Consider the following 8,773-nt stretch of genomic DNA (forward strand, 5'->3'; position numbering starts at 1 on the left):
GACGCGAAGAAGTGATTAGCGAGCGCTAGCGAAGGTTTGCTAAACTATCTTAGCGAGAGAATTATACACGACGAGAGAGGAATATGCAAACTGCGAACTGCGAAAGTGCGAATGAGAGTATGAGGCGTAAAAGATGTACAAAAACGAAGAAGAACAACCAATTGTATGTAATTGCTTGCATATATATGTATGTGTGTGTGTGTGCGTGCGTGCGTGCGTGCGTGCGCGCGCGTGTGTGTGTATGTGTGTGTGTGTGTGTGTGTGTGTGTGTGTGTGTGTGTGTGTGTGTGTGTATGCGCGCCCACGTGTGTTAGAAATCTGAATGACGCGAGAATCAAACTTTGTGCGATTTTCTTAATGTTTGCCAGAATTTTTATATAAATTATTTACTACACAAAGTCTTTATTACATCTTTATCTTTATATTAATGACGCGACAGTTAATATTATTATTAATGTTATTATATTATTATTATATGACCGCCGTATTGTTCTTTCTTTTTCTATTGTCGATTGTACAAAAGCAGCGAATATCGTCTAAGTTTAAATGTTTAGCATGTAGATCATTTGTAATGTTATATATACATATTATGATTGATTGGTTAACTAATTATATTTTATATAATTAAACGTAGCACGGGAACCGCTCCGCGTCGCCGATGAGCGTTCCTCCTCTTTATATTTGCGATTGAATCTTTAATTCGATGTGTGCACGAATCGCTGAACGATCCATGAAGTTCGTCGCGGAGTGAGCGATATCGATCAATAGTATCAATACCAATGTATTGAACAAGCGCGAGTTTAACGAGAGCACGAGGACTTCTCGAGAAGACGCGACGCTGATTTCGGGGGAGTTCTATCGCGGTGCGACGGGGATGGAAATTTTATTTTTATTATTTTCAGAGACCGTCCTCTTTTTCGCGCGCGCGAAATCGCGCCTCGAAATACTCGGTGCGTACTCACGACAACTCCTCGAAAAAGTAAATTGTACGTTTCACTGAGAAATCGATCAATGAATGTTACCCGAGATATCCCTCGCTCGCGCGAATTCGCTATGTTTCGTCATCGATTTATAATTGTTGTCTGCCTAGAAATTTTTGCGTTATCAAAAAGCGCACGCTTCTTCTTCGGCTATCGGAGCGACTGGGCCGGCCGCGCTTTGTAAATAATTCATTAATAAACAAATTTCTCATTTTTTTGTGCTTGAGTGAGCTTGCTTTCAAGAGTCCTCCTTAAGAGCGCTTATGTCCCGCATCGTTTGCACGAACATCGTCAACACATCCGGGACATACGCGACCGCCAAACGAAATGTTGTCGAATTGCGCTTGATTCAGCGTGGAAACTGTGAATTTACTTGATTTTACGCTGGTTCGGGCTGTTTAATTCGCGTCGCGACGTGCAGCCTCGTCCCAGGTTGCTTTGGGTGAGGGCTGATTCGATATTGGATGTGAAATTGCCCGAGTCAAGCCCGAGCTTTCCTATTATTAGGCACGAATTAGCGCCAGGGCCGGCCCATCCGCTAATAACATATTCTTGATAGAGCGATTAATCTGTTTTTAACTTGAGACGCGATTAAAAGGCGCAAAAGATTATGCATGATTTGTCTGCGATATTTACCAACGTGAAATACTTGGTGTTTTGCACTGAATGTTGAAGAGGATGTTGCAGAGCAGGAAATATGGAAATAAAATCGCTAAATTTCAAAAAAGTCTTTGTTACCTTTCTGTACTGTCATCTCAGTTAAGGAAATCATCTCCCTCGTTGATCCACGACGAGTCATAATCGTACACAAAGTCTGCTAATTAATATACACTAATTAACGCTTTATGCCATTATGCATTAGCTACCCTTTGACTCAAAGATATCCGCCACCTTTCGATCCGTTTGCCTTGTAAAACGCGACGCGCAAGAACTGTCACTGAAGACGTCTGCTCGCCTCGAAATCGCACGAAAATGGCTGTATCCAAGCGGAGGAAGTGAAGAGACAAAAGGAGCCAGTCCTCGAATGAGTGTGTTAAGGTGAAAGAAAGGGTGGAAGGAACGTTAACGACGTAGAGAGAAGAAACGTGCGCGAGGGTGAAAGCGGACAAGCGAAATAGCGCGAATGAATGAGAAATTGGATGAATTAAAAGGCGGGAAGGTATGCGCGAGAAAGGGAGAAAGGCTGCGTGACACGAAGCGCGGTGCATGAGAGAGAAGAAAATGAGCGGCTCAGGCCCGCCTCGCAGCACTTTATTCCTCTTCATTCTTTTCTTTCCTCTCTTGATGGCTCTTATATTACACCGTAGCATACTCTAAATATCGTTATTTTTTAAGGAGAATTACACGAAGATGAAGTAAACGCGATATTGAAATATATATATATATAAATATATATATATTTATTTTCTAAGATATAATATATATATATATCATCTATGTATATTAAATTATGATAATGCACAAATGTAATTATATGTACATGTATAATTATTATCTTGCTCTACATTCAGACGGTGGTGAGGGACGAAGTGCGGGTTCGGGGTGATGATTTGTGATGTCAGTCGTGGGGAGAGGGAAGGTTAAGGGAGGGTGACATTCGAAGTGGAAGGCGTTGTGGTGCGATGGCAAGCGAAAGGGACTTTGTAAATGCGCGCGAAGGGTGGAAGGACGGGGGTGGAGAGGAAAAGAGGGAGGGGGGGGGCTTGCGGCCGCTGTAACCTCATCTTTCATGAATAGCTTGTATTTCTGCTCAGTGCAAAATAAACGTACGTTCCTGTTGAAAAAAATGAAAAAAGAAAAAAAAACAAAGAACGACTATTCGTTTCGTCTACTTCTTTCGTACCTTCGTCTTCAGCGTTCATGTTCCCTCGAAACCATCGCTGTCTCAAATAAATTGCGACACCACAGTTTCTATCGAAAATGTCAATGCGAATACATTTTTCAGGAGAAACGTAGGTAAGTATTCAATATTACATGATACTTCCATAAAGCTTTCGAGATAGGAAGCACAAGATTGAATTATATAGCTTTTAATTTAGTATAATAAATACAATATTTAATATTTAATCAAATATAAAAGAAAAGATTTTTAAATTATTAAAGAAATACTATTAAAAGAAACGATTTTTAAGTATAATCTCAGTTTCAAAAAATCTATTAAATTATTTTTAATGATGTATTCTTTTTTTACTTTGATTTCTTGCAAATTACAAAAGTATATCATATATAAACTTTAATTGATAAATAATTATTTAATAAATCTCTTATCGTGTTGTTTTATACATCATTCGACAAATACCGTAAATGCTATCAATGGACGAAAACAACTCATCCACAAAGAGAAATAATTTTCGCGATACAGCGAACAAGAGAAAAGATAACTTGTGAGCTGTGTTACACATGCGTGGCATGAGTCGGCTGAGATCGTCCCTAAAACTATAACTCCTTCCAATGGTCGTTGCAGGAAGACGTTCACGACGTTTTGTCATCGTAAAGCGTTTTATGGGAAATTATAATGTGCCCTTTCTCTATGGGGATCTGAGCGTACGTCCAGATACGAAGCTATTCCAAGCGAAATATAAAGGAGGCATTCACTGCACTTTTCATTCGATAGATCCATAAACGACATTTTATTGTCTCTACACTTCCTTATTCCTTTTTTTTCTTCTCGCATCCCCTTCGTTTCCGTTAAGCTCTGTCCATCGATACGATCCAGGAGCGACGAAAGGTATATCGAATTTCGTTATCAAAGAGGCTATTTGTTTCGAAGCGATACGCTATCTATCGCTTTTGCAGCATGGAGCAATAACACCACAGAGACGCACCGAAGATACGGAAGCATGCTTCAAAATTATAATGGAGACTTCAGAATATTCACTATGTTTCTTACTTTAATGTCAATTTTGTTACATGCGACTCAAATAGAATGATATAAAATTATATTAACATTTCAATAAATTTTGAACTTAATTTGAATAGAATATTACAAAAGAATGTAATTGAGGAATAAAGAACATCATTACATTAAATCAAAACAATTATTACACTTACGCGTTTTAAAGAAAAAAAAAAGAATATCTTTAAAAAATATATCACAAAAAAAAAGAAATTTTATCGTAAGTTCGTTGCATATTTTTCAAGTTTAAATTTTTATTATAATTGTTTATAATTGTCACATAATGCAATTACGCTAGATGTTTATATTTAAAGCTTTCGACAATAAAAAACAATTGGAACGTTCTGTTTTACGCAAACTTAAGAACCTCTCAACATTCGCAATTAATCTCTCAAGCGGTATTGTTTGCTACAAGTTATCCAAGGGTGGATCTGAAAAGGAAGGCATTTATTTTGAGAAACGTTCTCGAGCTAGGGATAGGCATTATAAAAACACCGAAGCATTGTCACTCCGCTCTTCCGAGGATACGTAGCTCAGCCCCTTTTTCGCTTCGTTTCTTCTCGAGGATTAGGGTCGGCGGTCCCTCCTCTCGCGGAAGATACGTGACGCAGCTCACGAAGGAGGATGAATACTTCACCTGACGTTGCAAGCGAACTGTAACGAAACAGCGAATCGCACTTGCTGTAGAAGCGATGCATTCTAACGCTATGGCGAAGTACGCCAGCTACGTTCTTGGCGTTGCGAGCCAATTCTGTCCGGATGTACATGCGGCACTGTAATATGGTCTTGTATACCGTTCAGAATATTCTGCATGAATCGCAGAGTCCCTTTTGTTCCGCAAACGGCGTATACGCGCAGAAACAACTTGTTTGCGCGATATTAACGCGGTTAACATACATGCCGGCAGCACATTGTTTCATATGATCGATGTTTCATATGTTTTCGTACAGGCAACGTTGAAATCCAAAGGGTCATTGTTCACTTGATAAAATAATGTCTAAAGCGTCAAATTATTAATGTTTATGAATTAAAATTTTTCTCTTACGCAAACGATTGTTGTGCAGTTTAACTTGTACACATTTTTAATTAAATATAATTTATTATCATAAATTAGATGAAATGTGTGACAGCATTACATCATGGAAAAAAATAGATTGGATGCTTCAACAAAACTATTGTCAACATATATAAAAAGATTTGGTTTAACAAAGAAATTATGTCTGTAAATTATCAGTACATTCAGTAATTCAACTAATTCTTTGTTACAATGAAAATTATTAATAGTAAATTTTCTTTAATATATAATATAGCAGAAGTATCTTGATAATCATTTTTTGTTAAAAATTTTGATGTATAGATATAAATTGATTTTCGTAGAAAGTTTTCTGTATTACAAATTTGCTATTACAACAAATATGATTATTTATAATTACTAATTTTATTAAGCTGCATAACTTTGTTACTTTAACATAAAAAACTGTCCATATATTACAGCTGTAAATTTGCTAAATAATAAAATTTTTATTTATTTTAATATCTTTTCCGTGTATAAATTATCGCAATTTCAGCATTCAATTGATTTCGTTATTTTATATATGTCACATTCTGTAAACTAATAAAGTATAAATTGGGATTAACAGAGCAGGAGATCATTTTTACATATACATATTTAAAAAAAAGGAAAAATAAATAAAGCAAAAAATCAAGAAAAGAAATAAGTAAAATTGCAAGCAGCTGCTTTGTGTGCAGGCGTGTAACGATTACATTTGTCTCTGTCTTGGCGAAATCGTGAGCGTATCTAACGGCAGTCAGTGGAATTGCTGGAAAATTTTCGGAGTATATCCCCGCCAAGAACGCAGGAACCGGACGGGCTAGCGGACTGTAAGAAAATTATTGCGAGTGCCTGGCAAAGAGGTAAAACCCTTAAACGTCTTCCTTCCTGAGAGAAAGAGGGAAAAGAGTATCTTTCGGTGGTGAGCCGGATCCGCTTAATTCGAGGCACTTCAGCCGATCCGGATACCCTGAAACTAAAGAACTGCCGCTCGTACAGGATATAGGGAATGGTCGAGTAAAGATCTAAAAGGGTCACACAATGGTATTCTCTGCGCGAACTGCGAAATCAATCGTTACTTGTAACTTGTAAACTTTAATATCTCTTAAAATGTTCATAATTTTATGTAAATAGCTAATATAATAATTCTAATAATGACATAATTCTAAATATTTCTCTGTAAAAGATTCTTCTTTTTATTTACAAAAATGATGCAACTTAAAATGTGTTACTTTGATTGAAGATATTGGATCTCTTTGAAAACCCCCCTGAAAAATAACATAAAATGCTATTGAATGGATGGATTATGACATTAAGTTAGTTTATTTTTGATGATTGATAGAATAATAATCTTTATTTAACTCATTGATGGTAAAATGAATCGAAAATCACAATTTTTTAGTTGTGTCACTTTGAAGTAAGGGAACGATAAAAATAAATATTTTAAACTCTTTTATCTAATTTATTAGTATTGTTATTGTTATATTATTGTTATATTATTGTTATATCGAATTATTCTATGTTTTTATTCATATTCATAATTTTTATAAGCAAATGCGAGTATCACGAAAAATTTCAATGTTCTCAACCGTTTTTTTAAATTGTCACTCGGATCGATCGCAAAGCAAATGGATAGGGAGACTGGAGATCCTGGAGATCATGGGGAAATGCCACAAACTTACAGAGGGCTAGTGTGAAGAAACAGCTGTCCGGCTCGTTGTGCCACATCAGGGTAAAATTCGCAAGACCTTATATCCTACCTATCCTACGTGCGACGCTCTTTCTCAGGAAGTCGACGCGCTCTCAAGTATCTTACCGGAATTTAATTCTGTCAGGCATGAGCGCACCTAGTATGCAGTTATTTGATACTTGATATTTTCTTTTCTCACTCGCGCACTCTATGTCGAGCGAAATCGGCCTGCAACGTTGCCGGCGTGTTCGAATCACTCGAGTCGAGAGGGAATTCGCTTGAGGATATTTGCTATGGACAGAAACCAGGATACTACCTCGGTCGATTTTCCGGTCGTTTCTTTAAAAGACGCCACGTACATTCGTACACGCGGAGTACGTTTCCAATAATACTTTCGCTTTGTATAATATAAAAAGAATGTACGTTCGTGTTTTGCGCTTCCATAAACAGCCAGCGATACTACCTTGATGTACAACCGAAAGACAAACAACCAACCAAAGTGATGTAACCCACAGCGATGCCGCAAGCCAGGTCGTTATCCTTTATTTGTGTCGTATATCAATTGTTTGCGAATGAAAATCGAATCGCGCACAGTAGGTATCTTGCAATACAAACACAAATGTAATTTCGTCCATGACTTTATAAAACAGAATTTTCTGTATACTCCAGCTTACAAAATCTAGCATAAAATAACCTATGTAAGATAATTTTATACAAGTTATTTTACGTTAAATAAAAAAATTTTATAAACACTATTTTTTTCTCTCTGGTAAACAGTAAGAAATAAATATTTTTAATTCTTATTAAATATTAAGTTTCGACTATGTACATCCATACATATTGTAATCAATAATAATTAGAAAAAGACATTATATAAAAGTTATAGTTTCAATATATCAAACTGAGGAATACATAACAGAGGAATACTACATAATATGTATAAAATATAAAATTTATGACGAATAATTAGAATTGATCAAAATATGTTATATTTATTAGATCTTTAAGAGAAAAGAGAAAAATAGAAAAATTATTAAAGAAGATATCTCCTTTTTGCGTAGTAAAGAATTTTTACGTAATCTATTAAACTCTGATCATAAACCTTTACAGTGCCAATTCCATTGCTCAGTATTTTCGGATAAGATAGCCGATTGCAATAAATGAGATCGTCGAATTGTTAACCCAGTTACATGATGCAAGATATGGTTGGCGAGACTAATGGACCTTTTCCCCTTCGTCTGCAATCTTGTTGTTCGACCACCCATAATCTAATAGCCCGGCCCTCACGACTCCAACCCTCATTGCCGACTGCGAAGCTCGTATTTTATCTTGAATGCCGCATCCACTTATACCTAACAACTGGCCATGTCTGATCTCATCCTTCCTTTTCTACTTTGTAAATTTCTCGAAACATACATTATTTTTTCGTTGTATATATCTGAATTAATTACTTTTATCTTCTCTATTCGCATTTGTATAATATAACATGGTACATATATCTAAAATATGTAATAGAAAGTTTTAACAGTACACATACAAAAATAAAAATATCAAGACTAATTAATTTGATAAATTATAATCCCTTAATGTATAATATTGATATATCATTAAAAAAATTAAAAATTAAATTCTTAGATATCTTTTCTTGTTATTTTAGAATATTTTGAACACTTCAAATCATTTAAAATAAAAAATACATACATATTTTTCTACGTGTAAGTATAACAGAGTAGTCGAAACATTAAGGAGATACGAATGACATCAGCCCCGCCTGTTGGTGATCTATACGCTCTACAAGCGAGCTTTATATATTGCGAATTTTAGGCGTTTCAGCTTGTAATATGTTCCCCGCAAATATTTTGCGCAAATATAATATTATATTACATTTTATATTTAAATTTATGTATAAAAATATTCTATATTAGAATAAAAAAAATGAAATGTATAAAATATATTTACTTATACAGCGTGTAATCGTATAACAAAGCAGTCTTCTTAAAAATCTATGGAATTTCATATCATAAATATTTATGTATACATCAATTTATTATTTGAAAAATCAATGCGTTTGTCATATTAAAATTATTTTTATTGTATATGTATATATATATATATATATATATATATAATAAATATATAATAATATAATAAATAAT

This window comes from Atta cephalotes, assembly GCF_000143395.1.
Source record: "Atta cephalotes unplaced genomic scaffold scaffold00021, whole genome shotgun sequence".
Taxonomy (NCBI): Eukaryota; Metazoa; Arthropoda; class Insecta; order Hymenoptera; family Formicidae; genus Atta; species Atta cephalotes.